The following is a 20,318-nucleotide window of genomic DNA, read 5'->3' on the forward strand; positions in this document are numbered from 1 at the left end:
TTTTTAAAAAGAGTAATAATGAAAAAACAATATCAGAAGGGTTAAGATTCAGAATGAATTAAAGCTGATGGAAAAGGGAAAAAAATTTACAGCATGTTGGAGAAGAGGACAAAAGAAAGGTTAGGCTCATGGTGGGCAGATTGGAAACAATGCTGTACTATTCTGATTTTGTTTTGTTTTCCCATCTAAATAGAATAGTCTATGTATGGAAAAGAGTAGAATGAAAATGGTAAATTAATGGATTTATTTCCAAGATAATTAAGGAGATAATAAGAGAGCACGTAGATGTCTTAGCTTTAAAATTATTTGGTCTAGACAAACTATATCCTTTCAAACTAAAATAATTGGCAGATATGATCACTGAAGTGCTGTTAATGATATCTGAAAAATCTGGAGAATAGGAGAAAGATTGCAGGACTAGAAAAGGCTTGTTTTCTTGTTTTTTATTTTTGTTTTTTCCCCCAAAGAAAAGCAAATGACATTTACCAACTATCAGGCAGAGTTAGAAGTGGCACTTATAATTTCCAACTGTAAAATCAGCCATAAACATCTATTAAACACCTATTATGCCAAGCATTCTGCTAAGTGCTGAGGATACTGAATGGCAAAAACAATTTCTACTCTCAAGGAGTTCAACATTTAATAGGGAAGCCAATATGAGAAGACGACATAAATACATAAATGATAAAATGGGGTATTAGCAATAAGGAGAGAGGGAAAATAGAATTTTAACTAAGTCTTAAAGGAAGCCAGGAAAACTAAGAGACAGAATCAGTAGGTGAAATGTCTTTTGTGAGGAACAGCAAAGAGGTAGTAGTGAATTACAAAGCATTTAAGGGGAGGTTAAGGTATAAGAACATTGGAAAGGTACAAAGGGATCAGGTTATAAGGGACTTTAAATAGTAAAAAAGATTTTGCTTTAAGTAAAAGAAGCATATAAATGATGATCAGTTCTTATGGACATGGCCCTCTTCAACAATGAGATGAACCAAATCAGTTCCAATAGAGCAGTAATGAATTGAATCACCTACACCCAGCGAAAGAACTCTGGGAGATGACTATGACAACATAGAATTCCCAATCCCTCTATTTTTGTTCGCCTGCATTTTTGATTTCCTTCACAGGTTAATTGTACACTATTTCAAAGTCCGATTCTTTTTGTACAGCAAAATAACTGTATAGACATGTATACATACATGTATACATGTAAGTTTTATTTAACTTATACTTTAACATATTTAACATGTGTTGGTCAACCTGCCATCTGGGGGAGGGGGTAGAGGGAAGGAGGGGAAAAATTGGAACAAAAGGTTTTGCAGTTGTCAATGCTGAAAAATTACCCCTGCATATATCTTGTAAATAAAAAGCTATAATAAAAAAATTAAAAAATAAAAAGAAGCATATAAAACTGGAACAATGAAAAAATGGAGCTCATTAAGAGTAATATGATCAAATCTATCCATGAGACAATAAAAAATATTTTTAAAAAGTCAAAAGACCAAAATTGTGTGTGTGTGTGTGTGTGTGTGTGTGTATAAAAGGTATCTCTTAGCAAAAACAACTAATCTGCAAAACTGATCAAAGAGCAAAAATTTAAGAATCGTTGTACTATTTGAAAGACAAGAACCCCCCGAAAAAAGAGAAAAGAGCCTTCCCATATTACATTTCAAAAATCATAAAAGAAAACTGCCTAGACTATTTAGAACCAAAGGGAAAAGTAAAATTAAAAAGAATCCACTATTCTCCTGAAAGAAATCCCAAAATAAAAAACCCCCAAGAACACTGACCAAAAACAAGGGTTTACAGGTCAAAGAAAAAATACTGCAACCAATAAAAAAAAAAAGAATTCAAGTATGAAGAGTATTATACCAAAGTAGAAAGCTTGAAATAAGACATTTTAGAAGGCAAAAGATATAAGCTTACAATCAAGAATAACTTACCACCCCAAGGAAGCCATCAATATGAAGCAAGTCCCCATATCCTCCAAATTACTTATAGCAGCACTTTTTGTGATAGCTAAGAATTAGAAACAAAGTAGATGCCCATCAATTGGAGATTGGCTAAAGAAACTGTGGCACATCAATGTAATGAAATGTTCCTGTGCTGTAAGAAATTATGTGTATGATGAATATAAAAAAGCATAGAAAGTTCTATATGAATGATGCAGGGTAAAGTAAGCAGAGTCAAGAAAACAATGTACACGGTAACAACACTGGAAATGAAAGAGATAGATAGATAGAGAGAGAGAGAGAGAGAGAGAGATAAAACAAAACATTAAACATATATATAAAGAAACGCCCAACTTCGTCTGCCTCCTAAGTGGGAGGTCCACAGATGTTAAACATTGAACATTTTAATTTTTTCAATGTATTGATGCACTGTGCTTATTTTTCTTACTCTAAAAATCACTGTCATATGGAAAGTTTCTTTAGAAGAAATGGAGGGATATTTGAGATAACTAGCATGATTTTTTTACACTTATTTTTATTATTAAAGCTTTTTATTTTCAAAACACATTGTGTAGATAATTTTCAACATTCACCCTTGCAAAATTTTGGGTTCCAAATTTTTTTTCTCCCTTCCACCCCCATCCCCTCCCATAGAAAGCAAGTAATCCAATATATGTTAAACATGTGCAATCCCATACATATTTCCACAATTATTTTGCTACACAAGAAAAATCAGATCAAAAAGGGAAAAATAATGAGAATGAAAACAAAATGAAAGCAAATTACAACAAAAAGAGTGAAAATACTATGTTGTGATTCATACTCAGTTCCCACAGTCCTCTCTCTGGGTGCAGATAGCTCTTTTCATCACAAGACCATTGGAACTGGCCTGAATCATTTCATCATTGAAGAGAGCCACAAACATCAGAATTTATCAATGTATAATCTTGCTGTTGCCATGTACAATGATCTCCCAGTTCTGCTCATTTCACTTAGTATCAGTTCATGTAAATCTCTCCAAGCCTCTCTAAAATCATCCTGCTGATTATTATTTATAGAACAAAATATTTCATAATACTCATATACCATAACTTATTCAGCCATTCTCCAATTGATGGGCATCCACTCAGTTTCCAGTTTCTTGCTACTACACAAAGGGCTGCTACAAACATTTTTGCACAGGTGGGGCCCCTTTTCCTTCTTTAAGATCTTTTTGGAATATAAGCCCAGTAGAGACACTGCTGGATCAAAGAGTATGCACAGTTTGACAGCCCTTTCGACATAGTTCCAAATTGCTCTCCAGAATGGTTGGATCCGTTCACAATTCCACCAACAATGCATTAGTGTCCCAGTTTTCCCACATCCCTTCCAACATTTGTGATTATCCTTTTCTGTCATCTTGGCCAATCTGAGAGGTGTGTAGTAGTGTCTCAGAGGTGTCAAAATTTGCATTTCTCTGATCAATAGTGATTTTAGAGCACCTTTTCATATGACTAGAAATGGTTTCAATTTTTACATCTGAAAATTGTCTGTTCATATCTTTTGACCATTTATCAAGAAGAAAAACTTAACCAGAAAATTTGAGTACAATCTTATTTGGGAGGAAAAAAAATGACCATTTAATTAAATAAAAATTTTTCCATTTATTCCTAATGAAAAGACAAGAGCTGAATAGCAACTTTAAAATATAAATACATGAGTCAAGACAAACATAAAAAAGCAAATATGAATAAGAAATAATATGATAAGATAAACTTTGATATTCTAACAAGTGGAAAAGAAAATGATTCATTTTAAAATTCAGTACCCTCAGAATTCTACAATCAGAGGTCAAAATCAAATTAAATACAGAGCTTGGGAATGATTCTGCTATGTTTTGATGAAAATAAGAAAAGAAATGTGTAGAGGGCTAGTCTTGAATAACTCCATGAAGAAGAAGAGTCCGGTCCAGGTATTACTTGAGATGCCTTATGAGAGCCCATAAGGACTACCAATTCAAAGCATTAGCTCACGACTTCCCTTAACAATCAACGAAAGACATAGTGGAGAAAAATTTAGGATAATCTCGATGGAGAAGGTATGTGACAGGAACAAGGCATCACAATTATGCTAATTATGACTTTTGACAAATATCTTGTTATTAATAGTTACTGTTATTTATGACCTTGTTTTATGGTAGATATCTAGTTATTGCTAGTTAGGGTAGAACTGAAGTATAGTCTATGCATTAACCATGGAATATTTCCATGACATATAATGTCACCTGGAATATATATAATTAATATAATGCTGATATTAATGCAACACTAACTTAAACAGTATATAAATCCTGGCTCCCAGATTAAAAAATGGAGATTGCAAAACATATCTTCTGCCTGGCCTCAGACATTCATTTCAGATTCACACTTTTAAGTTTTCACTGGAGCTGGACTCCAAAAGAAATGGAAAAGCAAAGAAATACAAGGTAGGAGGAGATGAAGGATGAGGAAATTTTTCTCATATCACTTGTTGCCCAAGTCTATACAAAGAAGGGGAGGGAGGGCAGACTCAGGTGATATTTGAATTTCAGTCTCACATGAATTGGTCAAAGAAGATGATATTCCCACACTGTTGAGAATATGAACATATTTCATTCAACTTTCAAACATGAGGAAAGAGAAGAATAAATGGAAGAGAAGATAAGACACACATTGCATCTCTCAACTTCAGTCATTTTTTTCTGATTGCTCCCCAAGTTTGAAATGCTCTCCCTCCTCTTAGACAGCTGGCCTCCCTGACTTCCTTTAAGTACCAATTAAAATTTCACTTTCTACTAAAAACTTTCCCTAACATTTCTTGATTCCAATGATTTTCCTCTTTTAATTATTTCCTATTTACTCTGTATATCATTTGGTTTGTACATACAGTGATGCCTCAATATTTGTCATTATTTGATTCCAGAAGGCACAACAAATAGCAAATTTTTTCCTTCAAGAAATACATCTCCAGTCCATAGCCTAACCATTCCTCCCCAGCCAACTCCTCAAAAGAAGCAAGTGTGGGCTTCCAGCTGCAGAAAAATAAGTCAGCCCAGTGCAGTCCAGCCTAGTCAGGCTCTTCCCTTTTTAACCCAACTCACTTTCTAGGAGGAATCAAGATCTTTATATTCTTACCCCACCTGCATGCTATCCAATCTTCCAAGGGGAAAGGGGAAAGGCCTAAATATGGAGACAGAAGGTATGGTCCCTCACTCTCTGTCATGAAGGATTTTGGCCTCTTCACCTGTGCCACTATTTCTCATACCACCATCATTGTTTCTGTTCCTGCTGCTTATTCTGCTGAGCACAGTCTGCTCTTGCATCTTCTAGCACTACTGTTTTGGGAGTAGGGAAACTACATGCTACAGCCACATCTTCCTGCAGGAATTGCCCCTCAGCATCATGGGCTCTAACTAGACAGTCCTGTGCACCATAAGGAGCTGCCCACGGCTGAGAGCAATAGCAGTTGTGGGGGTTGGGAAGTACACCTGGCCAATCTCACATTCCTACTGGTCAACCAAGACAACAAAGAAGCATAATGAATGCCCAGTAAGTGTTAAATGTGAAAGCATTTTCTTTTCTCATTGAAATGCCTCCAATATTAAATTTTATATTTTCTCCCCGATCAGATTGTCAGCTCTTTTAGGGTAGGGGTTATCTGTTAGGATTCTTACAAGGTGCTAAGTCAGTTATGTAATTTAGCATGGAACTTAACAGTTCTCTAGTTAACTAATGTACTTAGTACTTATTAGAGTTCTATAAGATTCACACCTTTAAGAGAGCATATAAAAGCTAGGAGCCTCAACCAGGATTCAGTCCAGGACATTCAGAAGTCAGAAAGGAGTAGCCCACTCTTGGAGGAGGAGACAGATTCATTCCATTTTCCACCTTTGTGCTGGCTCTCCAGCCAGCACATTTGGAGGGAGTTAGAGACTGAAACTGGCAGAGGCAAAGGACTAGCAGCAAGAGCTCTCGGAACCACGGAGAGAGATAGGCCTCTAAGAAAGCTAACCAGGCCGAAGGAAAAGAGACAAGATTTGGAAAGAGACAATAAAGGAATTGGACCTTAAATCCCTGGCTGCACTTGTGGTGATTACTGGCTGCCTCCAGAAGCCCCCCAAGAAACCTGCACCCAGAGAACATTAAATTTTAGAGAAGAACATTACAGTTGTCTTTTGCTGTTGGATCTCCAGAACTTGCCACAGTGCCTACTATGTAGTATGCACTTAATTAATGTTTAATGGATGAATAAATCCAAAGTCCTAGGCAAAATAAACTCTAACTACAGAGGCCAGATTATAAAGAGTGCTTTAAAAAGAAAGAAGAAAAGGATAAAACAGGTAATGGGACTCTGGGTAAGGGAAAGAGAGAAAAGGAAGTACAAGAACACTGCATTAAATCTAAAGTATTGGCATTTAATATTCTCCTCACTCACCATTTTTAATGTTCTTCTCTAAAGTATAATGTTCTCTAGGAGCAGGTTTCTTGGTGGACTTCTGGGAGCAGCCTTCATTTCAGTTTAGTGTAATCACCCCAAATGCAGCCAGGAGTTAAAGTCCAAATCCTTTGTCTTCTTCAAAGTCTTGTCTTCTTCACTTGGGGCTTGGCTAGTTTTTCTGGAGGCCTATCTCTCTCCTTGGTTCCAAGAGCTTCTGCTCCTGCCTGCCTTCTCTGGCTTCTGAATCTTCCCAACTCCAAAAGTTTCTGCTTCAGTCTCTAGTCACAACAAAGGTGGACGATAGAATGAATCTATCTCAGCCTCAGAAAGCTTTTAGTGCACTTGGCCTTTCTGGCCCTGACAGGTTTTCCTTATATATTCCACACTGAGTATACACCAATCATTATATCACTAGGAAACCATTATTTGTTGTAGGATTAAATCAATGCTAAACTAGATTTAACCACTGTCTCCTCAATTCCACTTACTTAGCACCTTGTAAGAATCCTAACAACCACTCTCTTCTGTAAAAAGAAGGGAAGGGAAACAAAGACAGGAAAAAATATAAAACAATGGAATGGAAGGAAAACTGCAACTAATCATCAAAACTATGCTAACAGGATGAACTCATTTATGCAACAAATGAGAATATAACATAATAAAGAAGAATCCAACAACAGATTATAAACATGAAAAACACTTAAAACATAAAAATTTACATAGTTAAAATAAGGGACTGGCAAAACAAATCTATTATGCTACAGCTGAAAATTTTTTTTAAAAAAGGACAGAAAACAATCTCTGATAAGGCAATAGAAAAAAAAAAGACCTAATTTAGCTATTAAAAAAAGAAACTACATTTTACCAAAAGGTACCATAGACAATGAATAGTGATACTAAAAATATATGAAGCAAATGGCATAGCATCTAAATACTTTAAGAAAAAGTTAAATGAGATACAAGTAGAAATAAACAGGATAAGACAATACTCATTCTCATTTTCTTTAAAACTAAAAAGTATAGGAATAAATGGATCTTTCCTTAATGCAATGATTAATCTAACAACAAGAGTTCACATTATTTTTAAGGAAATAAGCTAAAGGTCTTTCTAATAAAATCAAGAGTAAAGTAAAGAGATAATCCACTATCACCATTACCATTGAATAGTGCTAGAACTGTTAGCTAAAGTAATAAGTAAAAAATTTGACAAAATAAGTGTAAACAAAACTATTATTTTTACAGACAATAGAATGTATATTTAAAGAACTCTAGAGTCTAAACAAAACTTAAAACAACTTCAATAAAGTTGCAGGATATAAAGTAAATTCACATAAATCATCAAATTTCTGTATATTAAAAGATTATTTACATTTAAAATAACTACAGTAAGGAAAGTCCAAAGGCTGTGAGGTCAGAATTGCTCTGTTCCTGTCTTCTCTAATGCATGGTTAATTAGTTTGTACTTTAGTGTATTTGTGATTTGTAACAGGCACCTGAAATCACGCTCCATTGTAGTAATTGCTCTCATTCTACTTCCTTCTGTCAGAGTACCAGCTTCCCATTGTACATGTAGAAGATACCTGAGCAAAAGGCACTTGAAACTCTCCCAATAAATAATATCTGACCTCAGCAGGCAATATTTATGATACTATTAATAATTTAGCTACTCAAATTTGGAAAATCAGAAATACATTGTACTTTAAACAAGACACAGCATTTACTTTGCAAAAGATTTCTCATGAGAACCTGAAAATTATTTTAATACCAACAATTATAACAGAAGATCCTCAGTTATGTCCACATTTCATCACTAAGAAAAAGTTGGGGAAAAAAAGTGAAGAAACTTAAAAGGAAAAAAGGAGCTTTTCAATGAATGTTCCTAAACAAAAAGTGAAAGACAATGAACACTCCCAAACAAAAGAATGGTGAGAACCCCCCAACCCCACCAAAAAAAAAAAAAAAAAAAAAAGAAGAAGAAGAAAAACTTTGCTTTGGAGATTTGAAGAAGCCATTCTTTCATTCACATTAAATCCAACATGTCCAAAAGTGAATTCATTCTATTTCTTCCTAAATCTCCACTCTTCCGAATTTCCTTACTTCTTGTCAAAGGCACTATCTTCCTTCTAATATCTCAGGTTCATAATCTGGACATTATTCTGAACTGACTTCTTACTCTCTTCAACTAACACATCCAATTGCCAAATCTTGCTATTTTTCCATTCACAATATTTCTTGCAACTTATAATTCCTAGTCTTAACTTACACAGCTACTATCTTATTTCTGGTCCTCTTAGATTATTACAACCAACTCCTAATTGATTTCCAGCTTCACATCCAGCACTTTACTACAACCTACACATTGCTACCCAAGGAATTTTCCTTAATCACATACTCCACCATATTACTCCTACTCTTCTAACCAATCAACTCTAGTGACTTCTTATTGCCTATAATAAAAGTACAAAAAAGTCCAAAACTTCTGTCTAAATTTTTGAAGCCCTAGATAGCCTGGCCCAAAACTATATTTCTGGTTTCAAATGATGTTACTCCTCCTACATGGTTCCATTCTATCAAATAGCAAACCACTCAGTATCTTTGTTCAAAAAAAAAATCCAAATGAGGTCCCAAGGAGTCAGATAATCCTGAAAAACAACTGAACAACAATAAAATTTATGCTGTAAATATTTATGTATATACTTAACTACTTTCCCCATAAAATTTAAGCTCCTTTTTTGTGAATTTTTTCTCTCCCCCATTAGTTTCATTGTCTGTATTTGTAATGACAGCACCTAGCACAGTGGCTCATCCATACGAGGTGATTAATACTATTCATTAAATAATTATCTTTTTGAAAGGCATAGGAAACATGAAATTAAAAAAAACATGACTAGATAAGGGAATTACAGAAACACTGAAGTGGAATATTTATTGGTGACAGCAAATTTACAGAACAGATGTTAAATCAACAAGCATTTATTCAGGTTCTACTATATTCCAAAAAGAAACCAAAATCAGCCCCTCCCCTCAAGAAGCTCGCAATCTAATGTGAGAGACAACATGGAAACAATCATATGCAAATGATATATACAAAATAAATTAGAATTTTTTCTCAGAGGGAATCTCAGAGGGAAGAGAAGGCATTAACATTAAAGAAGAGAAATGCTTCTTGCATAAGAAGCAGGATTTTGGCTGAAATTTAAAGCCAGGAGGTGGAGATAAAGAGGAGAACATTCTAGAAAATGCACAAAATCAAGCAATGGATATTTTGATAAAGAAAAAATTCAAAGAAATGACCAACAGGATAATTTCAGAAAGGCCTGGAGAGACTTACACGAACTGATGCTGAGTGAAATGAGCAGGACCAGGAGATCATTATATACTTCAACAACAATACTATGATGACCAGTTCTGATGGACCAGGCCATCCTCAGCAACGAAATCAACCAAATCATTTCCAATGGAGCAGTAATGAACTGAACCAGCTATGCCCAGAAAAAGAACTCTGGGAGATGACTAAAAACCATTACATTGAATTCCCAATCCCTATATTTATGCACACCTGCATTTTTGATTTCCTTCACAAGCTAATTGTACAATATTTCAGAGTCTGATTCTTCTTGTACAGCAAAATAACGTTTTGGTCATGTATACTTATTGTGTATCTAATTTATATTTTAATATATTTAACATCTACTGGTCATCCTGCCATCTAGGGGAGGGGGTGGGGGGGGGGGTAAGAGGTGAAAAATTAGAACAAGAGGTTTGGCAATTGTTAATGCTGTAAAGTTACCCATTCATATATCCTGTAAATAAAAGGCTATTAAAAAATAAAAAAAAAAAAAATTCAAAGGAGGCCAAAGTCAGTAGATTGTAGAGAATGTAGAGGGGAATATGGTATCTAAGAGGACTGCAAAGGATGTGACCATATCAGTTGGAACAAGGTGAGGCAGAGGAGTAGAAATGACTTTAAGATACTTACCTGAATTGATAGATTTCATTTTTGAGATTTTTCTTCTTTCTGCTCTATAAGCTGACTGGCAGGTAAGGTGCATTCAGGGAAGACTAGTGCCTCGAGGGTAAGGGCTGCTTTCCCCCCTTGGTGTCTACCCAATCCACCTCCCTCTCTCACCTCTGACTCCAAAAAGCTGTAGCATGCACAGTGGCCACATTCTGGTAAACTATTTCGGCAGACAGGCTAACCCAGGTTGAGGGTAACTAAAGGATCGCAAATGCTGTGGTGAATTAGAGGAGGTGTCTACCCCAGACACACAAAGACTTCCCAGTGGAAAGGGCAGCTGAGAACAATTTGCTCCAATGGTCACAAAGTCAGGCGAAACAGCCATTGAAGAGCCTTGGGGCTTGATTAGACATTGCAGACCCCAAGGGCATCCACTGCATCTTGAGTCATAAATGTCTTGACTGTGTCCCATCACAGGACAATGATGACTTTAGAAGAGAAAGTGAGACTGATGACGTCAAGCTGCTCTGCCTCACTTAAATCCCATTTAGGCACGAATCTAAAGCCAGTACCACGCCATGTTACTGTTTCTACTCTCAAAGCCCTGTGGTGATGGGAGAGTGATGAAGCAGCAGGGGCAGATGCTCTGGGAACTGCAGCCACAATCACAGCCACTGGAAGCAGTAGGATTTGGCAGCCCCTTGGGTGTCTGAGCAGCCTTTTAAGGATCATCCTGCTCATCTACAGGGGTGAGGAAGGGTTAGAAAAGGTGCGGTAAAAATTGTTTGCTTACTTAACCCTGGCCTGATTACTGCAGCAAGAGGGGATCCCACACCCTGCAGCTGAAACATTAAAAAATGTATAAAAGATGCTGTCAAGTTGATTCCATTCACCATGGATACCTGAGATATGTGCCCACTTATAGACAATGTAAAACACAATAGACCTTAAAGAACAGCTCTTGTTGTGAGAGAATTCAACACATATCACATCCAAAAAGCAGCCCTGAGTAAACAAGGCTAGCAAACAAAGGCCATTTTATCGAAGTAGGAGCTAGATACACATTTTTCTGGAGTAGCCACAGTGAAAGTGAGCATCATGAAGTTGGTGTAGGTTTTGCAATCAAAACTAATTCAATAAACAAGCTCTTATGCTTTCCAAAAAGAGTAAGCACAGGCTCATGACAATGTGATTGCAACTTGCAGGAAAATGTCATATCAGAACCTTGATGAGGTCAAAGAAAAATTTTATGAAGACCTGGAGGCCTTTATCATCAATGTGCCAAAGAAGGACAAACTCGTAATTCTGGGTGACTTTAATGTTAGAGTAGACTCAGACTACTGGACATGGCAGAGTCCTTGGAAGGAATAGAGTTGGAAACAGCAACAGTAATGATCATTTACTATTGAACACTTGTGCATCTCATCACCATCACTATATTCCATTTACCTAAGTGCAATAAAACTTCATGGATGCATCCTCACAGTAAATAGTGACATTTAATAGACCATGTGATTATAAAGAGAAGAATCAGATGTGAGAGTGGCAAAGGCTACCTGCAGTGCAAAGTCCTAAATTGACCATAGCATTATCCTCTCCAAACTGAATATTTGGATGTGGCCCCAAGGCAAAAAAAAAATCTATTAGAAGAATTAATGTCAATAGATTTGAGTGCTTCTCTGAGAGGGAACAATTTGTCACCAACTTGGAAGGTAAGTTGAACCAACATACAAGTTGGCAATAGTGAAGAAGAAAAGGAATGGGCAGCTTTCAGAAATTGGGTGTACAGAACAGCATGTGCTCAGGCTGGATGAGAACAGTTGCAAACACCAAGCCTGGTTTGATGGAAATGATGAAGAAATTCAAAAATTGAATAATGGAAAATGAGAACTCCACAAGGTGTATCAGCAGAACAGTTCATCCATCTCTAAGAAGGTAGCATTTTATTCCATCAAAAGTAAAGTATAATCAAAACTTAGAGATGCAGTAAGAAAGCAGATGATGCCAGAGTCAGTTCAGTATTGGGGAGGCTGCAAAGGAAAGTGTGGGAGAGGAGAGGTATAAGACTGATTCCCAAACTGAAGATCTAAATAGAGCCATTGTGTTGACTTCATTGTTGTTTGCCTATACCAGCACCATGTCAAGAAACTGAAGTGTTTCCATTTGAATTGTTTTAGGAAGATTCTGAAAATCATCTGGCAGAATAAGATACTAGAAAATGAGTCCTTTTTCAACTAAACTGCCAAGCATTCCAAATCTACTGCAGAGGGCACAATTTCATTGGGCTGGCCATGTTGTTTAAATGGCAAATGTAGGCTTGCCAAAAAGATCATTTTATGGAGAACTCATATAGGAAAAGCATTCACAATTTGGTAGAAAAAGCAATATAAGGTCTCTCTTAAGAATTTTAAAATTGATCCTTTTGATGACAAGGAAACACTGGCACAGGACCACTCAGCATGACTTGTCCCCATTAGAAAAGATTCTATGCTCTATAAGCAAAGCAGAATGGAATTAGCTCAGAAGAAACTCAAGATGCACAAAATTAGAGAAGACACTCCAGATGGTCACTTGTGTCTGACCTATAGCAGAGCATTTCCAGGTTGTATTGGTCTGATCAACTATAGTCATGCACACTGTAACTCAATTCTAACATGGTGGTTCTATTTTGGTCCTCTTTGAGAATGAAGGACCAATAAAGCTGACTATTCTGATACAATTTCAGTCCATGAAATATACTGTCCAGCCTTCCTCTGAACCCTCTGAAATATCTGTTCTCTCAAAATCTAGCATCTGTGTTCTACTATTTCTGCCCAGCTTTCCTCTCCTTTTCTAACACAACTCCTACAAGATCCCCATCACTCTCACTTCATGAAATAAGATAATAAGCACACAGTAGGTGCTATATAAAAGCTAGCCCATTCTTTTTTAACTAAAGCCCTTTTGAATAGATTTACAAGATATCATTCAAATACTTTCATAATAGTTTTTATTAAGCATCTTTCATTTCTGACCAAAAGTCCCTCAGTCCTAAATTTAAGTTGGGATACAGAAATCCAAATCCCCTTATTATACATCTTCTCAATTCAAAACCCTGACCAGAAGCAAATCATCTACAAGTTTACAAAAATTTGGCAATAGGTCCAACCACTCTGGAGAATAATTTGGAACTATCCCAAAGGACTATAAAATGTGCATACTCTTTTGACTGAGCAATCCTACAACTAGAGCTATACCCCAAAGACATTTTTTAAAAAGGGGACAGGAGGACATATATACAGAAATAATTAGAGCAGCATTTGTTGTGAGAAAAAAAAATGGAAATGGAGAGGATGTCCAACCTAGAAAGATTTATATAAACTGATACAAAGTTAAATGATCAGAATCAGGAGAACATATATACAGAAATTATAGCAGCTTTCGTTGTGAGAAAAAAAAAGGAAATGGAGAGGATGTTCATCACTTGGGGAATGGCTAAATAGTTAATGGTATCTGATAGTAATAAATATCAATAATAAAGAAAATATTTACACAATGAAGAAAAGAGTTATCTACTTATAACGAGGACAGTGTATAATCCCTTTACAAAGTGACAATGTTATCATCATGTGAGATATATTTTGGAAAATCCTAAGGCTTTCATTCAATAATAACCAGTCTCTTAAGGTAAAACAAAATAAAATAATTCTGGGGATCACTAACAGCAAAAATGAAACTAATTTGGTATTTATAGAATAGCTTTCTTCAGAAGAATTCAAAACACTCAATACTGTGTTAATGAACTTGTCATTTTCTAAAGGAATATTTCTCAAGTAATGAAAGAGCTTTAAAAAAATAAATAAATAAAAAAGATGTCAGAATGGTGCCATGAATATAAAATAAAAGATCTAGATTCTACCCCTGGTTTTTTGTGTGATATTGAACAAGTCAACAAAATTAAATTCTATTCAATCCAACTTTCAAAAAATTTCTGTTACATAGTTACAGTGTACAAGGATTTATGCTTGGCACTAGGGATACAAAAAAAAAAAATAATTAAACAATCTCAATTATAAGCATTCTTTCTACTGGGAAGATTAGTGAAGGGCTTCTATCCAGTGACAGATTAAAACCTATCTATCCTTTAGAAGATATTACAATGATGAATAAAAATTAAATCACCAGATCACTGCTGAGACTCGTAAAGCTTAACTAGACTGACGATAAGTGACAATTAAACCAATATTCATCCTCTCTAAGTTGACAAGACCTGCCATTTTTTACATTTGAATAGCGGAGACTTTGAAAATACAGGGTTAGGAGGCAGGTAGATGATGCAGTTAATAAAGCACTGGCTGGCCTTGGAGTCAGGAGGAGCAAATCTAACCTCAGACACTTGACACTTACTAGCTGTATTAAATCACAAACCCCAATTGCCTTGCAAAAAAAAAAAAAAAAAGAAAGAAAGAAAGAAAGAGGAGGAAGAAGAGGAGGAAGGAGAGGAGAGGGGGGAGGAGAGGAGAGGAGGGAGGAGAGGAGAGGAGGGAGGAGAGGAGAGGAGAGGAGGGAGGAGAGGAGAGGAGGGAGGAGAGGAGAAGAGGGAGGAGAGGAGAGGAGAGGAAAAATACAGTGGACTTCATCTTCAAAACAATAAAAATCATTTTAGCTGGCATTGTGTCAAAAAATGTTCTAGAACCAGAATTTTTAATATGCCTCCAATCCAAAACCATCCCCATAAAATCAAAAAAGATACTGCTAATGCTAACTGTAATAGCCATGAAATTTCCCAGAGAATCGTTGATTGTTCTTCTATCACTGCCAATCTATATTCAAAAGAATCAATGATTTTGTTGATGATCTCCAGTTTCCTGGCTTAGGAATAACTACCACCATTTGGGCTCAGTGAGGAGGCTATCCTCATCTCTTCAATGCTAGTTAAAGGCCACATAATATGCCCCAAAAGAAAAGTCCATAGATATGAACCACAAAACATTAAAATCCAAACAGATTTTACAGATGAACAAAGTCTAAATCTCTCAGAGGACCCCAAAAGGCTAAATAATTGGTTTTGCTGGGAGTTAACGACAGAGTTGAAGTGACAAGTGGATCATCTAGCTTTTAGTATTCTGGCTACTGTTTTACAAATGAAGAAATTGTGGCCCAGAAATCTTAGCTGACCTGCCCACAGTTATACAGATAGTAAGCATCAACAGCAGGATATGAACTCCATCTCCTATAGGACTCCAGCGCCAAGACTCCACCACTTCAGATGTTATTTAAATTTGTACCTGATTTGGGGTTTGCATTCATAAAATTTAAAGCTTAAAAGCATCTGAGAAACAATCTTAGCCAACCTTCTGCAAAAAAGGTAGAAATGAGGCCGATGGAAGTTAATTAGTTTACCAAGGACACAAAGATATAAATAGAAAATATAGTATTCAAACCTTGGTCCTCTGACTCCAAATGCAATGCTTTTTATACTATACCATACTATACTGGGGAAGAAGCTGATCAGTCAGAATCTGATTACACTCAATTGCTATCACAACCCTTACACATCTTCTCCAAAGCAAGATTTCTTTTTTCTACTTTCCAGGGACTCTGGACAGTCCAATACCTCATATTTTCTTCACTGTGACAAATATCATGGCTTTGACAACATAGCAGTTCATTATAGAACTGTTTCCTTGATAAGTTATAGGTGATCGTGGGTAGCCCTTGGAAGTCAGAATAATAATTTAAAACATGTAAAAAGCAAAGAATCTATTAGAAATGTTCCCATTTCTGACTCTTTGGACTAATTTCTCTACCATTCCACAGCTGCTTTCTTGCCCAGGAAGCTGCCTTAGGCACCATGGTCCAGCAGTCCTCTCACCCTGGATGCCACCTTGAATCAGAGGAATTCTACCTGTATAGATGTAGATTACAACAGCTAAAAAAAAAGCTCTGAGAAGAACAGAAACCTCTTCTTCACCTTCCTTTCAAGGTGATGTTTAACATTCTGACTAGTATTCAATAGCTTATTAAGATTATGAATAAGGCCAAAAAAAAAAAAAAACCAAAAACAGGATAGATCCACAAACCAGCACGACTTCACCCAACATATTCACAAATAAGCATTTTTTATGTGCTAAAGGTGCCATCTCTTTCCCTTCAGGTTTATAAAATTGCTTGTTGCTGACAAGTCCTTGGATCTTATGTACCCAATTGATGGGCACTCTCTCAGTTTCCAATTCCAATTTATTGCCACCACAAACAAATCTAGTATTAATAACATGGAGTCTTTTCTTCTTGTACTGCTCTTGCTGTGGTGTAGATCTAGTAGCAGAATCACTAGGTTAAAAGATATGCATATGATAATTATAAAAATATGTATAAAAGAATTGCATATGTTTAATATATATTGGATTATCGGCCATCTAGGGGAGGGGATAGGGGGAAAAATTTGGAACACAAGGTTTTTCAAGAGTGAATGCTGACATTTCTAATGGAGCAGTAATGAACTGAACTAGCTATACCCAGAAAAAGAACTCTGGGAGATGACTAAAAACCATTACATTGAATTCCCAGTCCCTATATTTATGCACACCTGCATCTTTGATTTCCTTCACAAGCTAATTGTACAATAATTTAGAGTCTGATTCTTTTTGTACAGCAAAATAATGTTTTGGTCATGTATACTTATTGTGTATCTAAGTTATATTTTAATTTATTTAACATCTACTGGTCATCCTGCCATTTAGGGGAGGGGGTGGGGGGGGTAAGAGGTGAAAAATTGGAACAAGAGGTTTGGCAATTGTTAATGCTGTAAAGTTACCCATGTATATATCCTGTAAATTAAAGGCTATTAAATAAAAAAAAAAAAAAATAAAAAAAAAAAAAAAAAAAAAAAGAGTGAATGCTGAAAATGTCTATGCATATGTTTTGAAAATAAAAAGCTTTAATTTTAAAAAATGGTGTGCATAGTTTGTAAGGTTTGGGAGCAAAGCCTCTTCAATATTTGTCATTTTTGGTTTTTGTCAACTTTATTAATCTGATGTGTATAAAGTGAAAACTCCAAGTTGTTTTATTTTATATTTCTCCAATTACTGGCGATTTGGAGCATTTTTATATGGCTATTTTGGGCTTGGACTTTTTTCTTTGAGTACTTATTCATATTCTTTAGCCATTAATCAGCTGGGAAAGGGTCTTATTCTTTAGCATTTGAATTAGTCCCTTATTTATCTTAGAAAAGAGATTTATGTCAGAGAACTTTGCTACTACAAATAATTTTGAGGGGTTCATTTTCTACTTTTTTTCAACTGTTAGTTGCACTGGATTTGTTTGTGCATAAACTTTTGAAAATTTTATGTACCAAAAATCATCCAGTTTACTTTCTTTGATCCTCTCTATCTTTTGTTGGTCCTATACACGTAGAGCTGTCAAATAATTTCTTCCATGCTCTTATCTGTTTGTATCTAAATTATGCATGTATTTGGTCCTTATCTTCCTACATGTTGTGAGCTATTCATTTACCCTAGTATCAGCCAAACTCCTTTCCAATTTTCTCAATAGTTTTCACATTATAAGTTCTTTACCCAACAGTTGGGATCTTTAGAACTTTCACACACAAAGCTACTATGTTCATTTGCTTCTGGATACTCTATACATAATCTGTTCTATTCTCTATTTATTACCTTGTGCCAAACCAAATTGTTTTGAGCAGATAGGTGATATAGTAGAGAGATTGGTTATGAAGTCAGGGAGACATGAGTTCAAATCTAGTCTCAGGTATCTACTAGCTGTATGACCCTGGACAAGTCACTTAACCCTGTAATAAACTGGAGAAGGAAATGACAAACTACTCTAGTATCTTTGCGAGAAAACCCCAAATGGGGTCATAAGGAGTTGGATTCAATTGAACCCCAAACCATCAAACAATTAAAATCACCAAACTGTTTTGATACTGCTATGTAATACAGTTTGAAATATGAAATTGCTTCCTTTCCACTTTTTTTCATCAATCCCCTTGATGTCCCTGATTTTTTCTTTTTTCAGATCAGTTTTGATTTTTGTTATTATTCTCCTAGATCCATGGGCTGAAGGAAGAGAAATGTGTGTAAGCAAGGAAAGAAAGAACACTAGACTATAGTACTTAAGCCACACCATTGTGACTCTGGCTCCTATATAAAATTTTTATGAGAATTATATATGAATACACTAAGGTTATATTTAATTAAAAAAAAAAAAACCCAAAGCAGCAAATTAAAAAGTAAAAAAAAAAAATCCTTAGAGTCAAGGAGATTAATCAAATTTAAACAAATTTAAACTATTTTTAAAAATGAATAAAAAAAGGATTCAGTTTTCTGGAAAGAAAAAAAAATGAACCATAAGCTAACTTGATTTAAAAGAAATGAAAACCAACTACTGATATTGAGAGAGACAAAGTATTCACAACAAATGAAGAATAAAGAAAGGATATAAGAAGCTATTTGGAAACTATTTGCCAATAAAACCATCGGCTTAAATGAACTGGATTAATACAGACAAAAATACAAACTACATAGGCTACCTGAACAAGAAATAGAGTACTTAAAAATAACTCAATTTAAGAGAAATTAAACAAGTCATAAATGAACTTGTCAAAGACCAAAAGGGGAAAAAAAAAACACTGGGTGGATTTAATGAATTCTACCAAAAGTCAAAGAACAATTAATTGTAATATTATACAAACATTTTATAAAAATATCAAAATAAGTGATTCTATCAAATTTCTCCTATGCTACAAATATTGTCTTGATCGTACATTAGGGAATATCAAAACAGAGAAAGTAAACAATAGAAAAACTATCTTAATGAAGAGTGTAGCAAAAAATTTAAGTAAAATATTAGCAGAGAAGCTGTAACAATATATCACAGAGAGCATTATACTTTAACTATAAGCTAGCAATAAATGTACAACTGTTTTAATATTAGGAATATTATAAACATTACAGGTCATATTGATAATAAGAATAACAAATATGATTATATCAATAAATGAAAAAAGCTTTGGACAAAATACAACATTTATTTGCTAAAATCACTAGTAAGAGTAGGAAAAATAGATCTTTTTCTTAACATGGTAAAAATTATTAATCATTAAGAGCCAGCAATATATGAAATAGGGATAAATTGGAGTTCTTTCCAATAATTTCAGGGGTAAAAAGGGAACCCCCATTGTCACTAAAATTATTTGATATAATACTAGAAAAGTAAGCTGGAAGGGAGGGGGAATTCAGGATAAAGAAACTGAGGGAATAAGTCTAGGTAAATACACAAAGTTATTGCTTTTTGCAAATGATATGCAGTTATGTTTAAAGAATTCTAAGGAATCAACAAACATTGAAACAACTTCAACAAAGTTAAAAGACAGAAAATGGTAATATAAATCAACAGCATTTTATTGTAATCTCATAAAGCACAGAAGAAACAGAAATTTCATTTAAAGTAATTACAGAATGAACTGTGCATATGCTTTGATCCAGCTATGTCTCTAATTAGTCTGTATCCCAAAGAGATCATAAAAAAGGGAAAAGGATCCATATGTGCAAAACCGTTTATAGTTGCCCTGTTTGTAGAGGCAAAGAACTAGAAATTGATAGCTATCATTTAGGAAATGGCTAAATAAGTTATGGTATAAGAATGTTATGGAATATTATTGTTCTATAAGAAACAATCAGCAGGATGATTTCAGAAAGGCCTTGAGAGACTTACATGAACTGATGCTAAGTGAAGTAAACAGACCAAGAGAATATTGTATACAGAAACAAGATTTTACGATGAGCAATTCTGATGGACATGGTTCATTTCAACAATGAAGTAATGCATGACAATTCCAATAGACTTGTGATGGAGAGAGCCATCTGAATACAGAAAGAGGACTGTGGGAATTGAATATGAATCATAAGCTTTTTAACCTTTTTTGTTGTTGTTTGCTTGCTATTTTTTCTGTTTTT

At 35.1% G+C, this 20,318-nt stretch overlaps 1 protein-coding gene and 1 long non-coding RNA gene across 5 annotated transcripts in view; one reads left to right on the forward strand and one right to left on the reverse strand.

Annotated features, from left to right (window-relative positions):
* The window catches only part of UVRAG (UV radiation resistance associated), a 397,709-nt gene that overhangs the window by 345,600 nt on the left and 31,791 nt on the right, over window positions 1–20,318 (reverse strand). The window contains exon 1 of one of the 4 annotated variants that reach the window (XM_031961365.1): window positions 1,941–2,041. The exons of the other annotated variants lie outside the window; for them this stretch is intronic. The gene's annotated coding sequence lies outside the window, so the exon portion shown is untranslated. Of the gene's footprint in view, window positions 1–1,940; window positions 2,042–20,318 lie in introns of those variants that run through there. 4 annotated transcript variants of the gene reach the window in all.
* The window catches only part of LOC116422580, a 55,508-nt gene that overhangs the window by 22,878 nt on the left and 12,312 nt on the right, over window positions 1–20,318 (forward strand). The window contains exon 2 of the long non-coding RNA XR_004233238.1: window positions 16,162–16,327. This is a non-coding gene — a long non-coding RNA (uncharacterized LOC116422580). The remainder of the gene's footprint in view (window positions 1–16,161; window positions 16,328–20,318) is intronic.

The sequence above is a fragment of the Sarcophilus harrisii genome, chromosome 3, assembly GCF_902635505.1.
Source record: "Sarcophilus harrisii chromosome 3, mSarHar1.11, whole genome shotgun sequence".
Lineage (NCBI taxonomy): Eukaryota > Metazoa > Chordata > Mammalia > Dasyuromorphia > Dasyuridae > Sarcophilus > Sarcophilus harrisii.